The sequence below is a fragment of the Myotis brandtii genome, unplaced genomic scaffold (genome assembly GCF_000412655.1).
Source record: "Myotis brandtii unplaced genomic scaffold, ASM41265v1 scaffold8, whole genome shotgun sequence".
Classification (NCBI taxonomy): Eukaryota; Metazoa; Chordata; class Mammalia; order Chiroptera; family Vespertilionidae; genus Myotis; species Myotis brandtii.
In genome coordinates, this window is record NW_005371219.1 from 13,601,942 (window position 1) to 13,619,673 (window position 17,732).

Genomic DNA, 17,732 nt, shown 5'->3' on the forward strand with positions numbered 1-17,732 from the left:
ATATATATATATAAAGCAAATAGATTGACAACTGGGTGGTGGGATATGAGATTTTTTAAAATCAATTCTAAGTATTTAAAATTTCATGCAAAATAAAAGAAACAGTAACACATTCTTATATTGAAGTAGTGAATGTAGACTAGGAAAGACTAATGGCATCTAGGTCAAGGGTGAAGCATATTAGGAAAATATATATCACTTCTTTGCCCCATTCTACTGACACCTCTCAATGGTATGGAACAACCATCGTAAGTCTAATTTTTTGTATAACATTTTAGAAAGCAGTAAAGCACCTCTGACCAAATACTCCTTTTGTCCTACAGGGAAAAGAGTGGGAACTTATGTTTAGTCACGAATTTAAGAGCCTACCAAAATCTGTACCCTCTCCCCTTTAAGACTGCCTACATGGGCTAATTTCAAAATTGAGTCCCAAATCTGATATGGATGCCTGAATTTCACTATAGAGACTAGTGATTACTCCTGGGAGTTTATTGCAAGAACAGAAAAATCAATAACTTTATAATTTCAACTTTCCTGAGAGCCTCTGAGGCTCTGTATAAAAATTTTAAACATGACTCCTGCCCTCATGTAGCATATATTTACACTGAGCATGACTTTGAGTATTCCATGATCATTAAAGGAAGTGGAATACTCAAGGGCATTAGTACACATGGGGATAGAGAATATAGACACAATATAGTCAAGGTAGGGTCCAATTGTTAGAATGCTTATTTTTAAAGGAGTTTCTTCACTTGGTGAAGCTTCAGTTTCCTTAACTATAAAATGGAGTTCATGATACTTACCTCATGAGTTATTAAAGATTAAATTAGATAAAGTATACACAATGCGTAACACATGCCAGGCATGTGAGGTGTACACAAAATAGGAAGGTTAGTATTATGCCAAGAACCTATAACTAATCAGTGTTTGTAGGAAGAGTAAAATATTTATTTTAGCACTCTTTTTTTTAATTTTCTTTACAGTAAAAACATTTCTTCGGATATACCCACAGCTAAGAATTTATTTGCTTGAATCTTTTACTTACTTCTTTATATACATTAATCCTGTAATTTTTTTTCTTTACTTTGTACTAAACTTTGATCCTTTTTTAAAAGAAGATCTGTTTGAGGTTCTTTGGATTCTTACAGCAAATTTATAAACTACTAAAAAATTCAGGTTGCTACGTATGTGTTCAAAGAAGGACGACGGAGGGCTCTTGAATAATATGAACCAATTTTTTTTTGTTAGGATCGCATACATTTCAAAGGTTTTGCAATGAAGTAGGGGCATAAATGATTTGTGAATCAAATCTCACCATTCTTAGACTATACCAAGTGTCCCTGTGAGGACAATAGTAATACTTGGTTGCTTTGAGTATTTTTTAAAATTATGTTACTGTTCCGCACCCTGGCCTATGTTATTATGTGATTAGAGCATTGGTCCATGCACCAAAGAGGTTTATGTTTAATTCCCAGTCAAGGATAGGTACCTGGGTTGCAGGTTCCATTCTGCATGTGGGAGGCAACCAATCGTTGTTTCTCTCTCACATTGATGTTTCTCTCTGTCTCTCTCTCTCTCCCTCTTCTTCCTCTCTTCCCTCCCTTCCACTGTCTCTAAGCTCAAAAATGGAAAAAATATCATTGGTGAGAATTAACAGTAAATAAATAAATAAGTAAGTAAATAAATAAATAAATAAATATTCTGTTACAGTTTCTATAATGCTTGTGCTGAGAATTGCAGTTTTCATAACAGCACTGTTCATTTTATTTTGTCTATATTTTTAATAATGCCATTGTATTCATTTTTTATCTGACTACCCTTCTATCACATGAGGATAAAACTGCAGCATAATAAAAGTAAACATGCTACATTAAAGATCTCGCATGGCCTTTTGCATGTCCTCTGGTCTCTTTGCTTTTAAAGCTAGGGGGGTAAACACTAAAATTCCTGAATGAATTAACACTTCGCCCCATCAATTTGATTGTGGTACTAATAGGTTGGCAGAGTACATTTCAGATTATGGTGATACAAATGCTTAATCTCTGAGCAAAACAATAAAATTCAAAAATATAACATTCCTTTGGGGGTAGGAGTTGCTTTTGAATGAGCTCAATTTAAAAAAATGCCAGCTGATTACTCCAAGAACACTGAAAATTAGACATCGCCAGAAGGAACATGTAAAAGGCTTTCTGATGGCTTGGATTAGAGACAACTGCTCCCACAAAGCCTATCAGAGCTAAATGAAATAAATGGAAGGAAGACGCAGGCTCAGTCTTTGTTCCAATAACTGCCGAATGTCATATTGGAATTCTCAACACAAACCAAATGGCTGGCAAGATCATCTGTATGCAAATGCAGAGCAAGTGACCCCTCCCCAGCTCAACAGCTATTTTGAGATAATTGAAGTCTACACTATAGGAAAGCAGTTTCTTTCCAGAATCATGTTGTCTTTTCAAGAAAGCTGAACCTTCCATATGAGTGCTTAATGCCTGCAAATATGTCATCTGTATAGTTTAACGGCCATTCCTTTAACTGGGTAGGTCAGAGGCTATTGACAGGCCGGGCAGAGGGACGCTGGTTTGGCCAATCTGGCAATCCTGCCTGCCACTTTGAATTGTGAGCAAGTGACAGAAAGAAGCAGGGACAGTTTGGAATTCATTCCAAGAAGGGTCCCCCTAGTGCCAGCAGCAGAATCCCATGTCTGAGGGGGTGCCAGCGTAGATGTGGCAGCGGCAGAGCTGGGAGAGGTGTCCTAGCCAGGCTCTCCCTGCAGCATGTCCTTGGTTGTGGTTCTTGCTGCTGAACCTGCCTGCATTCCTGCCAGTTCACAGCAAACAAGAGAGCTTCCTCATGTGCTGCCAGCGGATCTCCTGGCTGAGGCGGAGGAGAGTGGCTCCCATGCTTGCACAAAGAACCCTGACAGACACGGAGGGCCTACCTCCGCATTGCTAGGTGTTGTCAGCACTGCTCCAATGAGTTATCTTACGTATGAAAAGGAAAGGGGAATATACCCCGTCTTCCGCATGTCTGTTGGTATAATAAAAGCCCTTGTAATTCTAAGGTTTCACCAGATTAAAATGTTGTTTTAGAGATAGATTGGAGTAGTTAGAATTATTAAAGAGCAATATTGCAGTTGTGTTATATATCATATAATAAGTACAACAGAGGATTGGTTATTAACAATAATGGAAATGTACTTGCAGCTCTTAAGAAAAACTTCCTTTATAAAGAATAAACAGAGATAAAAATGCATTAATGATCTACTCTAAGTGAAAATGACATTTTAGAAATATGCAACAAGCAAACATCTTTGGGGGAGTGGGCATTATAGTATAATTATTAAGCACAGATCCGGGTTCCAATTCTGATTTGCCACTTACTGGGCATGTGATTTTAACCATTTTATATCTCACCCTCCTCATCTATAAAATGTGTATATTGATATCATGGTTCACAGGGCTAATGTGAGAATTAATTGAGGTACTGGATCTGGATATGAATCTGGGAGCACAGTACTAACACAAGTAAGAGTTTATAAATGATGGAGGCTCATTTGCCCGGTAAACCAATTAGGCAGAGATACTTTACCCCCATTTCCATGTGTGGGTGCATACATGCATGCACACCACCACCACTACCGATCTTTCCTATATTCCTACACATAGATTTGTTGGAATTTATGTGGGAAAGGTTAACACAGCTCAGATTAACTCTCTGCCCCCTGTTTGCCAGGGAAAAGATCCAATCATCTCCCTAGGCCTCAGCACCCCGGGATCTCCTGGTGGGCACCGTGCTCCTGGCATTGTTATTTTCTGGCCTATGTCATCTTCAACGATAGGAAACATACACACACAGAGAAACTCAATTTTATCCTCAGAATAATGTTAGCAAATTCACTCTAGAATGAAACATGCTCATATGAGAGAGATGCCAATGGTTCTTGAATTAACACCATAGATAGTACAAAAAGATTCCTTTATAAAGAACAAGGAAACTTAATTCCTTGGGCTATAGAATAAAGGATTGACATCTAGCAAATCGAACTAGAATGAAAGAAGAGTTTAAGGCTAACTTTGGTAAAATTCAAACCAAAAAAGGAACACCATTATGTAACCCTCTGGCACCACTAAGTGTTGATGAGTAACTTGCTGACTGATATTGCTTCTTTCTGGCTATGCAGAGTGAAACTGAGAAGCAAAGACAAGTTATTCAGGCAGTGTGTAGGCACCAGTAAGTTTAAGAACCTACTTAGCTGCTGAGTTGTGTGTACATTACCTCTAAATAAATAACCTCCAGCTCATTTGCTATATTTTAAAATATAAATTGCATTTATTTTAAATAAAGTTGGTGATTTTGACCTTAAAAAATGACAATGAACAGAATGAAACTAAGAAGCAAAGACAAGTTATTCAGGCAGTGTGTAGGCACCAGTAAGTTTAAGAACCTACTTAGCTGCTGAGTTGTGTGTACATTACCTCTAAATAAATAACCTCCAGCTCATTTGCTATATTTTAAAATATAAATTGCATTTATTTTAAATAAAGTTGGTGATTTTGACCTTAAAAAATGACAATGAAAGCATTGATGAGGGAAACACTATTGAATTCTTCCCTGCCCCTTGCAGATCTCCCCACCCTTCTTTCCTTCACTGCTGCCATTGACCACCCCCTCCTCAGTCTTCACTAGACCAATAATTGGCAGATGAAAAGGCATCCTTAAACATAGATTTGAAAGTAGGGTCCATGGTCCAAAGCTGCACTTTTTAAAAATGTTTTGTTTACTGACTTTAGAGAGAGAGAGAGGGAGAGGGATAGAGAGACAGAAACATTGATGAGAGAGATATCAATTGGCTGCCTCCTGCATGCCCCCTACTGTGGATCAAGCCCTCAACTTGGACATGTGCCTGACTGGGAATTGAACCCAGGATCTCTTGGTCTATGAGATGATGCTCTATCCACTGAGCAACACTGGATGACCATTTTTAAAGAATTTATCTCAAATCTTCACATCCACCAACCTGGCCCAACCCACAGCAATCGCCCCTGCAGCACTGCTCCTGCCTCCTAACTGACCTCCCTGCTCTCTACTCAGGCGCCACCAGTTCTCTAGTCAACGTGCTGAGTAATCCTTTAAAAACATAACCAAGCCCGGCCGGTGTTTCTATCTCTCTCCCTCTCCCTTCCTCTCGCTCTAAAATCAATAAAAACGTATTTTTTAAAAAAGCATAAGCAAACCACTCACACTCCTTATGAAACTTTCAATCATTCACCTCTGCATTTAGAATCAATTCTAAAGCCCATAAATGTGATCCACCAGGTGCCCCATAAGGTGTACTTCATCCTCAACCTCTCTATCCTCACCTCCAACCACTCTGCCCTTGACCACCGTGTGCTGACCCATCCAGCCTCCACTCCCTTCCTTAACAAGCCAAGGACTTCCTGACATAGGACCTCAGTGTCATCTGTCCCTCTACACAGACAACCTTCTTCCCCCAGGTCATCTCTTAGATACATCCTATCTGTCAGCGCTCAGCTTACAAGTCGCCACACCTGAGTACTCTCCATCCCATGACTCCATTTTATTTTCTGTCAAGCTGTTTTCTGAGAAAAATCTTGCATGTTTATTTCTGCCTCTGTTGTGTACCAATAGAATTCAGCTCCACGCAAGCAGGAACCAATCCAGCTTTGTTTATCAGTGTGACCAGTACCTCCAGTGGTATGTCACACCTGGTAGTCATCATCGATAAATACTGGTTACCTGACTGAATAAATTAATGTTTGGTCTCCTTTTGAAACTCCAAAAGGTAGTGGTTTCTCCTACTCACCCATCATGCCCCTTTCAGAAAGTTCCTCTGATTTCCTAAGTAGTATTCTGCCAGGAAGAAAAAAAAAAAGCAGGCCTAGAGTGTCTAGTTCTGCTGGTAAAAGGGACATACAGTGTTTCTGGCCTCTGCGAGCTGCTCTGGACTTCCCTTTACCAATAAGGTTTTCTGTGCTCTTCTCTGGACTAAGGAACCAGCCATCCAGTGTTATGCCTCTGGGTCAGACCATAAGTAACAACCTCATGTGGTACTACCACAGCCAAGCTCAGGCCAGAAAAGTTCCTCACCACCCATCAGGGCAACAGGGGTACCTAAGTGCAGTTTCACATCAGGCTTCCTGCTCCAACAGAAAGCAAGGAGGCAGCTCATTAACCAAGGTTGAATTTAAGTGTAAAATGCCATTTTTTCACAGGAAGAAGTAGATGTGTTTTCTGTGAAGAATTCCAGTCTGTGTTCTCACTCAGTCTTTTAATCCCTAAATGCAGAAAGTAAGCTTTGTAAAATACATACATAAAAAGCTCTGTTTAACCCTAAGCTATTTAACACCTCAGTAGTTTAATAAGTGCCAAAGTCTCATTAAATCGTGTGTGTGTGTGTGTGTGTGTGTGTGTGTGTGTGTGTGTCTTTTTTGTGTGGAAGGCAAAGGGTGGCACCAGGAGCAATCACTGCCACACTGAATAGTCACCTTGAATCAGCTATGGAGAGACTGAAATTAGGAGGAGGGCAACAGTGACATCTAGTGTGGGTAAGAATGCCAATATGGGCAAACCAACACTCTTCCTATAGCTAAAGGGGGGATGTAACAGAGAAATGGATGGCAATTTACTAGGGTCAGAAAGTAAGAAAGTAATGATGAGGGCAAATATAAAATCAGAATGCAGATGTAATAGATGACTATAAAAAAAGAGACTACTAAATGACATTGCCACTAAATTGTCTCCCCAATTATACATTATCATGCACTTGCTCATCCCTCAAAGTCCCTAAACTGTTTCAGTCACCCATTGATTTTCCCCCTCCCCATTCCAAACCCTCCCATCGCCCTCTGGAATCAGCAAACTCTGCTTATACTCAACCTGTGCTTGGAGCACTTCTTCACCTCCTGTGTAAAGGGGTCTGTTTGGATACCACCTGCTCTGGAGCCCTCTTGAGGAAAAGCTCTTCTGTTTGTCTCACCATGTACACCCACCCTCCCCAGCCTTGCTTCTTGTCACCTATCTCTTTCTCTCTCTTACAAAAGTTCCTGCTGCTTAGAGCTCCTGATAACTGGATATATTACTCCATCCCCATGCTGGTTTCAATCATCTGCCAAACCCTTGCTCATTCACAACCACGTGCTGAATTCTTTAACTCCTAGTTCACAAATTTCCCTAGACCAGTAGTTGGCAAACTTCGGCTCGTGAGCCACATGCGGCTCTTTGGCCCCTTGAGTGTGGCTCTTCCACAAAATACCACGTGCAGGCGCACATGGGCCACGAAGTTTCAATCGCACTGTACATGCGCGCCCGCATGTGGTATTTTGTGGAAGAGCCACACTTAAGGGGCCAAAGAGCCACATGTGGCTCGCGAGCCGCAGTTTGCCGACCACTGGTCTAGACCATACTTGTGTCATTATTTTCAGTGTCAGCATTTTCTTCACCTATTGAATTCACTTCACTGCCCTCCTATCCAGCCCCTATAGTCAAGTTTCAAAATTTATTCCCTGTCTTGAAAATGCCCTCAATTCCCTTATTTCTTTCTCCCAGCTCCAAACTGGTGAACAAGATAGCTTATCTATGCCTATGGTTAAGCAGTTAAACATTCCTAAAGAACAATTATTTAACTCAGCTAACTGGTTTCACTTTAAACTCGTGATTATAAACTTGAAGTAGAAGTTTACTACTGCCTGGCAATTCTACTGTGCTTTTCAAACAGTATTACTCCTAACTCACCAAGAACGATTTTATACATATTTCATCCTCACTCCAGTATAAAGGCCTCGCCTCATTACTCTTTGAAAGTAAGAAAGTCAATACCTGCTTTACATTAGCGTCTGCACCCATTTCCCCCCACTTTTTCCTCCTTCTATTAATGTCTAATTCCCCCTTGTGTGCTCAGGTTCCTAGCTTTTCTCTCACCTCCTCATAGACATCAACTCTTCCCCCATCTATAACAATTCCCTTTCTACTGAATCAGTTCCATCTTTATACAAATACACTGCATTATCATGGATCTAAACACACACACACACACACACACCCTCCATTGTTCTCCATAACCTTGGCTCTGAATGCAGAGAATGCCTTTCTTTTCCATCATCCAACGTGGCCACTTATGAAATGGTCATTGAAGAATATGCTTGCCCTGTTCCACCTTTGGACATTGATCCTGCCTCCTACCTTTAGAGATGTGGGGATCCAAGAATTATTTTGTCTTAATACTTATAGTTTAGTTTTTTAGAATACAACTTCCTCTCAAAAAGTTTTATTCCAGTTAGCTCTGCATGCCATTTGACACATTCATAATTCTTTCAAAACATGCTTCTCTTTCCAGCTCTTCTCCCTCTCTTTCATTAAAATTTTAGCTCCATGAGATCAGCTCTGAATTTGCCATTTACATTTGCCATAATACCAAGCTCAGTGCCAGGGGTACGGTAGGAACCAGTAAATAGTTGTTAAATGAATAATTAAAAGAGCCTTACCTAAGCTGTGCATGACAATTCTGCTTTCACATTTGACTTCCCTTAACTATTTCACTCTCTTATCTTCTCTGTAAAAATGCTATAACCTGCTGGCCCCAGTCTAAGTGACCTCTAATTCTAGTATTCTATTTCCTCCTTTGTAAATTCTCACTTTCCTCCCTCTACTATCTTTTGGACTCTGAGAAGGTGCTGAATACTAAATAATATTCTTCAGCAGTTTCCCTTAAAACAGTATTAGCTTTCTCTAATTCTAGAGCACTGGTTTTCAATCTTGGCTGTTCATAGAATCAGCTGGAGAGCTTTTAAAACTCAGCACACTAACCACACAGCAAACCTGATGGTGGGGCCCAGGAATCAGTAATTTGTATAGTTCCCTAGGTTATTTCATGATTGAGCACCACTGTTCCAGAGTGAATGTTCTCTTTATCTCCTTTCCTCCAGAGCTCTGCATACTAATACTGATTGCTCAACCTATGGATCTACCCATCATTCCAAACAGCAAATCAACAAGTATTGAATTCCGTAAGTACTCACATCTGTCGCTAATTTTACTTCCTCCTCGCTCTTTTTCTCCCTCCCAGCTGCATCTCTACTCACAGCACTAATTTTTTATCTTAACAATGGCACTTGAAATTTCTTTTAGATTTGATTCCATGGCTTCTCTGCTTGATCCTAAAATTTTCCCATCCAGCACATGTGTTCATTCTCTCTTGCTTTCACTTATTCTCACCCATCTATCTTTGTGAGGTTTTTTTATTTAAAAAAGGGATAGAGTTTTAGTTACTCAGCTTGTCTTTGTTGTGTGCCCTGTCCATCAGTCTGCCTTGACTATTGTTTATTTTGTGCGCGAGAGTGTGTGTGTGTGTGTGTGTGTGTGTGTGTGTTTAGTGCCATTTCTGATTGTCATATTCCCCTGAAAATATCTTTCTAAATATGGCAGGAAGGACACACTGATTTATACTCTCTCAATGTCTAAAAAAATTTCATAAAAATGTGGGTCACTATTTCATATACTTTGTTATGGGCCTTGTGGTTAAAAAATAGGGTGCATTTTAACAGATAATTTAAAAAATGATATTTGAAAACCCATAATTTTAGAGCACACACATAAACACACAAAAATATAAGATGAAGAACAGAAACATCTTTGACATCCCATCAACCTTTCTTAACATGTCAAATGGTGTAAGTAGAATGTGAAACTCTTATAGAGCCTGAAGCTGGGGCTGGAACGTGGTGTTCTGTTCAGCTGGCACTTTAACTTCCTCTGTAGATCCCATCATACTCAGAACAAGCTGTAGGACACCTACCTGATTCTGGAAATGTTTCTGGTCCACAGTATGGTTTGTGTCCGGTCACAGGTACATGCAGTAGTTGTCAACCCAGACCAAGCTAGAGGCAAGAAGTTAGCAGCAGAAGCAACCAGGATCAGACAAAAAAGGGATATTTACTAACCTACTCAACAAATGCTTGTTGATTTCCTAAACTGCCCTGGCAAGGCAATGGAATTAAGAAGATCAAGGACAAGTGAAGAAGGTAAGTATACTAAAATAGTGGTAGTGCTATTAAAAAATTGGAATGTACATTGAGTAAAACATGACATAAAAGAGTGTCTGAATAGGTCCCCAACTTCATGGGGAGCCAGGAAATAGAAATAATAAAATTAAACTAAATATATGGGAAAATGTTGCAATAGTTAATTGACCGAAAAATGCAGTGGAGTGGTTTGAAAGTAGTGTGCTTCCTTTCCATCTAAACATCTGGTCACATCTTACAGAGATGCTGGATATTTCTTCACCTAGAGATGAAGACAACCAAGGTCTCATTGAGTTCTTACTCCCCTACTTCTCTTTCTGAATCCTGGAGTTCAGAATAGAGAGTTAAAAATAGAATCAGGTAGGTAGATAAAGATACTATGCATACAAAATGAGAGCCAGAGGGAGAGAGAGATGACAGTCTCTGCTTAATACAGATTTTGAAATTTTAAAAGGAAATTTTGCTATTAGTGAAATCGATGTAGTCAAATGGAACAATTTCACTCATAAATTCTTTCCATATATACTATCTTAAAATAACTTGAAGACTTTCTCATGATTGAGACCAATGGCTGTCATATTAACTCATACAAATACCTTAGACATCTTTAGCAATTGTGATAAGCTGTATTTAGAGAAACCCAATTAGCTCCATAGACTCCTTTCATTTCAGTACCTTCATCACTTTGTTAATCTAATGACTTTTCTAAATGTCCTCCTCAGGCTATTTCCCATTGTACTGTTTTATACTCTGGGATCCACATTTTATAGGCCTCCCAAAACTGTCTCATCATTTCAGATTACATCTCTAATAATACCTTTGATTATATTTTAAACACCTTAATCTACTCTAAAGTATTGTATTGGTCATGTTAGCAGAATGTAATCAGAAAGCACAAATCCCATAACATTCTATAACACCAATGAAGAAGGGGTTAATGATTTTTCAGCTGCATTTCTTTCTGGTGAATATGCCACAGATGAATATTTTCCAAAATGGATATGAATGATTTTAGATGAGAGCTCCTTAAGTGTCGCTGTGTATTAGTCATGCAAAGATCATTAAGGAGTATGAGAGGTAGACTTGCACATTTCATCCAAGACATAGATTCTCATTGTGGATTGATAATGTCAGAGTTTCCAGGTGAGACTCTGCTGGTAACAATTATTAAGGTAACTAAAATATTAAGTGGTTCATTTTATTCCATATACATTGCCAAATTATTCAGAAAAAGAGAGGGTTTTTCTGTATGAGTTCTAGGGGGTGGCAAAGAATACAGGGTAAATAAAATGATAAAAATTCCAAAATCAATTGATGAAATGGAAATTATCTTCTATTAAAATTTAACAATATCTTACATTGAGACTGGTAGAAGGGGTGGAGTTACAGAATGTGCTGGTTCCACATGCTGGGTAAAGATCGGGAGGGATACCCTGGCTATGGAGATCCCCTCTGAGGAACAAGGGGTCTCAGCCTCACACCAGGCCCCCAGCCCAGGGTTCTAGTGCCAGGAAGATAAGTCCTCATAACTTCTAGCTATAAAAGCCAGTGGGGATTGTGGCTGAATGAGACAGAGGGCTGCTGCAGTCCCAGGCAGTTCTCTTAAAGGGCCCACACACAGACTCACTCAGACTCACTCCCTCTGAGCTCCAGCACTGGAACAGTAGCTCAAAAGATACTGAGGACATACAAGGAGGAACTGAAATTTCTGGCATCATGACAAGAGCTGGAGGGGCAGCTTTCTGTCAGATAAAAGTGCTGGCAGAGGACATTGTTCCTTTTCTAAGACATCCCCGCCCACTACAGAGCCAGCAAGAGGGCACCATATCTGACTCTGTCAACCTGGCTCACACTGTTTGCCCCACCCTAGTCATTCCCTATGATCCTGCCCAACCAACTTGCTGGCTGTTTCCAGTAGCTTTTCTATATGAATGGCCTGTCTTGGCTCATGCTTCAGACTCTCCTAAAGTCTCCCAAACAAGCAGCATATTTGGCTTCAGCATGACCTGTACTTCTTGCTAAGTGGTCCCAATTCTGGCACTAATGGCGACTGGCCTTGGTTCACAGCTTGGCCTCACCTGGGCACCTCCAAGCCCAGCACAAGTAGCAGCCATCTGCAGATCCCAGTCATCAAGCCAGGTGACCCTGGGAAGAACACAAGCAACAGCTGACCTTGGCCTGCACCTCCTGGAAGGCTCCATAGCCAGCACACCTAGTGGACAGCTTCAGACCACATTGAAGCACCACCCAACCACATCCACAAGTGACACAATCAAGGGGCATACTCAGCAGACACCAGAGCCCTGTTGAAGTAAGTCCTGCTCCATGTGGTGGGCCTCAGCAAAGCTGATCCTCCATGGTGGTTGCAGCCAGTCCTTGCAGCAAAAAGGCCTGGGGATAAATCTCTCCCACTGATGTACCAACATCAATTAAGGCTCAACTACAACAGGAGGGTGTACACTGCCCACACTGGGGGAGGGGGGAGGGAGTGAGCATATCTGGAATGCCCAGCTTGAGTGAATGAGGAGGCTGTGCCACTTAACCCTACAGGACACCTAATAAATTAGGCCACTCTACCAAATATGGGAGATGTAGCAGCTCTACCTAATACATACAGACAAACACAAGGCTGCCAAAATGAGGAAACAAATAAACATGTCCTAAATGAAAGAACAGAACAAAACCCCAGAAAAAGAACTAAAATAAAATGGAGACAAGCAATCTACTAGATGCACAGTTCAAAACACTAATTGTAAGGATACTCAATGAACTTAGAGGAGTAGATGAGCTTAAAAAGAACTTCAACATATAGAAACCATAACAAATAATCAGTCAGAAATTAAGGATACACTAACTGAAATGAAGAATAATTTACAGAAAATCAACAGTAGAGTAGATGAAGCCAAGAATCAAATCAATAATTTGGTATATAAGGAAGCAAAAAACACCCAATCAGAACAGCAAAAAGAAAAAAGAATCCAAAAAATGAGGATAGTGTAAGATGCCTCTGGGACAACTTCAAGTATACCAACATTGGCATCATGGTGGTGATGGAAGAAGAGAGATTGCAAAAAATTGAAAATCCATTTTTAAAAATGATAGAAAACTTCCCTAATCTGGTTAAAGAAATAGACATATAGATCCAGGAAGTACAGAGTCCCAAACAAGATGAACCCCAAGAAGCCCACACCAAGAATATCATAATTAAAATGCAAAAGTTTAAAGACAAAGAGAGAATCTTAGAAGTAGCAAGAGAGAAGCAGTTAGTTACCTACAAGGGAGCTCCCATAAGACTGTCAGCTGATTTCTCAACAGAAGCTTTGCAGGCAAGAAATATTCAAAATGATGTTTTCAAAAGCAAGGAACTACAACCAAGATTACCCAACCCAGCAAAACTATCACTTAGAATCAAAGGACATATAAAGTGCTTCTTTGACAAGAAAAAGTTAAGGAGTTCATCACCACCAAACCAGTATTACATGAAATGTTAAAGGGTTTGATTTAAGAAGAAACAGAAAAAAAAAGATTAAAAATATGAACAATAAAATGGCAATAAAAACATATCTATCAACAACTGAGCCTAAAATAACAAACAAATAAGCAGAACAGAAACAGACTCAAAGATACAGTGAATATTATGACACTTGCCAGATGGGAAAGGGGTTGAGGGATTGGGTGAAAAAGGTGAAGAGGATACTAAGAAGTACAAATTGGTAGTAACAGAATAGTCATGGGGATGTAAAGTACAGCATAGGGAATATAGTTAATAATATTCTAATAACTATGTGTGGTATCAGATGGGTATGAAACTTATCTGGATGATCACTTAGTAATTTATATAATACCTAATCACTGGAGTGTATAACTGAAACTAATATATGTCAATTGTCATTTAAAATTTAAAAATGATTAAAAAAATTTTAACAATATTTAACATGTCTATTTACAGGCAGAAAGTGCATTCCTGCCCAAGAACCACCCTAGTTCTTTAGGTAAACATAAATCCTTGAGTGTCTTGAATGCTTAAATGGCAGTAGATAACTGTAGGTTTTTCTTTATTTTGATACTTATGTCGGATGTCAAACACTGGTTTATGAGTATATAGGTATAGTCAACCTTGAGATGACATCCAATGCCTCCTCAAATATTTATATGATAAATGGGAAACACTTCACAATCTCTTTCAAATATGCTGGGTAATGGGTCATTTTAGGTTTTTGTTGGTATATCAATTGCTTGAAAGAGTTTTGAGATTAATCATGTAGAGATTTGAGCAATGTTCTGGCTGCAGGAAGATGGGGCAGGTCTGGACCAGTGATTTGAGTAAAAGCCCTAAAAGCTTTTCTAAGAAATAATACTTTTTCTCAATATCAAGACTCACATAGCCATTTCCTTTGACTCTGAGCAAATCATTGAACTTCACTTTTTTATCCATAGAGTGAGAAGCTACTACCTCATGGGGATGATGGCAAGGCTGCTAATGGCACTTAATAAGGTTCTTTGAAAACGCTAATACAATTTGCTTGAAATATAATACAGCAATTTGAATTTAAAGAATTTCTTTTTCTCCGGAGTAATTCCAGTTTCTGACTACTCTTAGCCAGTGTAGTAAATTATTCTGTCACTAGGCAAAACTAGCCAGCAAAGTGTGAAAAGTTGCTATCAGCATCTTAATGCTGCACAAAAAGAAACCCAAGCTATTGCTACAAAATAGCAAATTCTTTTATCTGGTTAAGATACATGTAAGGTAGCAAATAAATGTGATATTAAGCCTCATTGTTAAATGAGTTCTTAAATTGAGTAGAAATATCTATGTAAGAAAAGAATTCAATAGTGTCTATTGTAATTACTATTATGTTTTTAGAATCTAAAGATTTATATTAAAAGCTGTAATTAAATTTTTTAAAAATTAAATCACATTATAAACAAAAGTACCTTTTCTCTCAGCAGAATAAAAATGATTTCCATTTCCTGACAAATGTATGATTTCTCTGAGAGTTTTTTCTTTACCTAAATCTATTCATCTCTCTTTTGTGTATAATCAAGTAAAAAGTCTCCCACGGCTACTCAAAGATGAAATAAACCAGCCCTACATATCACACCCTCATTAAATGAGCTAGAGGAAAAGTAGCGGGACACACACCCATCATAAGTGTACTCAGGCCAACCAGGAGTGGGAAAATACAACTTCTCTATCACATCAGACACATTTTCACTAAATAATATGCCCCATTCCTATTAAGTCCTATACAAGAGTATAATTATCCTATTAATTAGGATGTTAATCCCTAAGGAAATGAAGAGACAGGTCCAGGAATCCTTAAGAAATCCAAAATACACACATATGCACACACACACATGCATATACACATACGTACATACACACACACACACACTCGGGTTTGAGATCCATTTTGAATTCTTTGAAGTACTCTTTTTTTCTTTTCTGCTTTTACTTTTAGTAGATTTATTTTATGCTGAATTTACTCCCGAGCTATAAGTTTTCGTTTCTTCAGTTTCTTGTGGGATATCTTTTTCTTCTGTACAACCTCCTCTTCTGGTTTAGAAACAATCTGCTCCTTTTCAGTCAGGATCACCTCAATGTGGCAGGGAGAGCTCATGTATGGGCTAATCCGCCCTGAGCTCTGTAGTTTCTGTGCCGCATCATCTGAGTGTGATCAATGACCACAGAGTCTACAACTAAAGCCTTGAGTTCAGCATTGCTCTCTGCGTTTTTAAGCACTGCAGCAAAAATTCAGCCTCTTTTTGGGCCACCAACCCTGTGCCCAGCCCCACTGCTTCACCTGGGCACACCTACTAACTCCACCATTGTAAAGACAGAATGGCACACACTGCTTCTTTAAAGTGGCATCCTTCAGATACTTGGTGGCTTTTCCAATATGCATACCCTTGATGGCCTGGGCAGTTTCAGGAGTGTTCTTAAAGCGAACAGGAAGATTTGCGCCTCTTGCTTTGCATGATTTTGTGGGGTTTTCTGAGTCTCGTAAATAGCGAACCATTTTCAGAGGTCACCTATGACCGCTTTGTGACGTACTCTTTTCTGGGCTCTCCAGTGAGAATTGATCTCATTTCACCCCTCCACGTTCCTTATCTTACCTCTTTGTTTCTTGTTCTTGCTCTGTTAGGGCTCTGAAAACATGCCCTTGTAATTATTTGCTTACATGTCTAACTCCACCATTAGACACTGAGGGCAGAACTACATCTAATTCCTCTTTGAATTCCCAGGGCTTTGTTCAGTTTTCAGTAGGTAGGGGGTTCTCAACAAATGTTTACAAAACACGTGAATGAATCGGGACTGAGCTGGGTAAAAGTCACAGATTGCATGGAAGCAGTTTAAAGAATTAAGTTGGGTTTTGAAAGGTAAAGTAGAAATGTTATGGTGCTTTAGATAATTATCAAGTGGTTTAGCTTACCACATTTTACTTTATTAATTTTAATAGTTTGAAGTTGCACATTAAAATTTATCTGTATCTGAATTTAATCATGTAGACAGGAGAAGGAAAGGAGGACATAGAAAGCCAAGTCAGAGAAGAGAAGGTGCTGAAGTTTCATCTATAAATGCCTGTAGATAGATTATAATAGTGACTAGTTCACAAGAAATTAAATATAAAAACGATTGATTCAAAAAATTCATCATCAATTTAGCTATTTATGACTAAAATCAAAGCAAGAAGCTAGAAAATATAATGTTCAAAATTGACTACAGAGAAAGAAATTGGTTGCACTCAAAGAAAAGTGAAGAGGAATCCAAATAGAAGAATCCTCTTGGACAGTGGTCGGCAAACTGCGGCCCCTTGAGTGTGGCTCTTCCACAAAATACGGGCGCGCACGTACAGTGTGATTGAACCTTCGTGGCCACACTCAAGGGGCCAAAGAGCCGCATGTGGCTCGCGAGCCGCAGTTTGCCGACCACTGCTCTTGGATTTAAGGCAAAAAGAAAAAAAATATCATTAACTCTAAAGATACAAAATTATGCTTTTGATACTTTAAAATAGAATTTTAGTGTTTTATACCACTAGATTTCATAAACCAAAAAGAAGGCTCATAATTTAATATATTACATGTGCAGTAAGTACATTTCCCTGGAATATCTGCATGGCATGGCAATGTTTTCCTATTCAGATAAATCAACTTGTTCAGAGAAATTCAACAGTTTCCAATTAATATTTTCTCCTGAATTTTGCTTTAAGTGTTGCCTCAATAATTCTTTATTTTATGAACTTTTACTAATCAAATTATTATTCATATTAAAAACATAACAGTTAATGAAATATCCATTTGCTGCTATAAATTAATGGTTACTAAGTAACATTTAATTTGAAGTACTAAAATTAAATTACTTACAGAAGGAATATATTTAATTAAAGAAAACATTGTAATTGTATTACTCTAGTTATCTTAAAAATAGCCAACTCATTTCTATAATCTAAGATTTCCTCCTTTGTTTTATCATTTTTTTGCCATGTGCAACTTAAAACTGCCAATATGTACGTATACATGAGCCAAACTAAAATGAATTTTCTACACAATACTTCATAGTGATTAAGACAGGGCAAACAATGCTACTGACTTTGGAAATGGTACAGAAGAGTGGCATAAAACATGTACCTATAACACCTAATCTTACCTGGTGTTAGCATAACTTAGTTTACCTAACCCTGCCCCAATGAATCT

The 17,732-nt window shown here is 38.8% G+C and overlaps 1 pseudogene; it reads right to left on the reverse strand.

Moving 5' to 3' along the window:
- Window positions 1-15,479: 15,479 nt before the first annotated feature.
- Window positions 15,480-16,057, reverse strand: LOC102263896 (annotated as a pseudogene).
- Window positions 16,058-17,732: the final 1,675 nt, after the last annotated feature.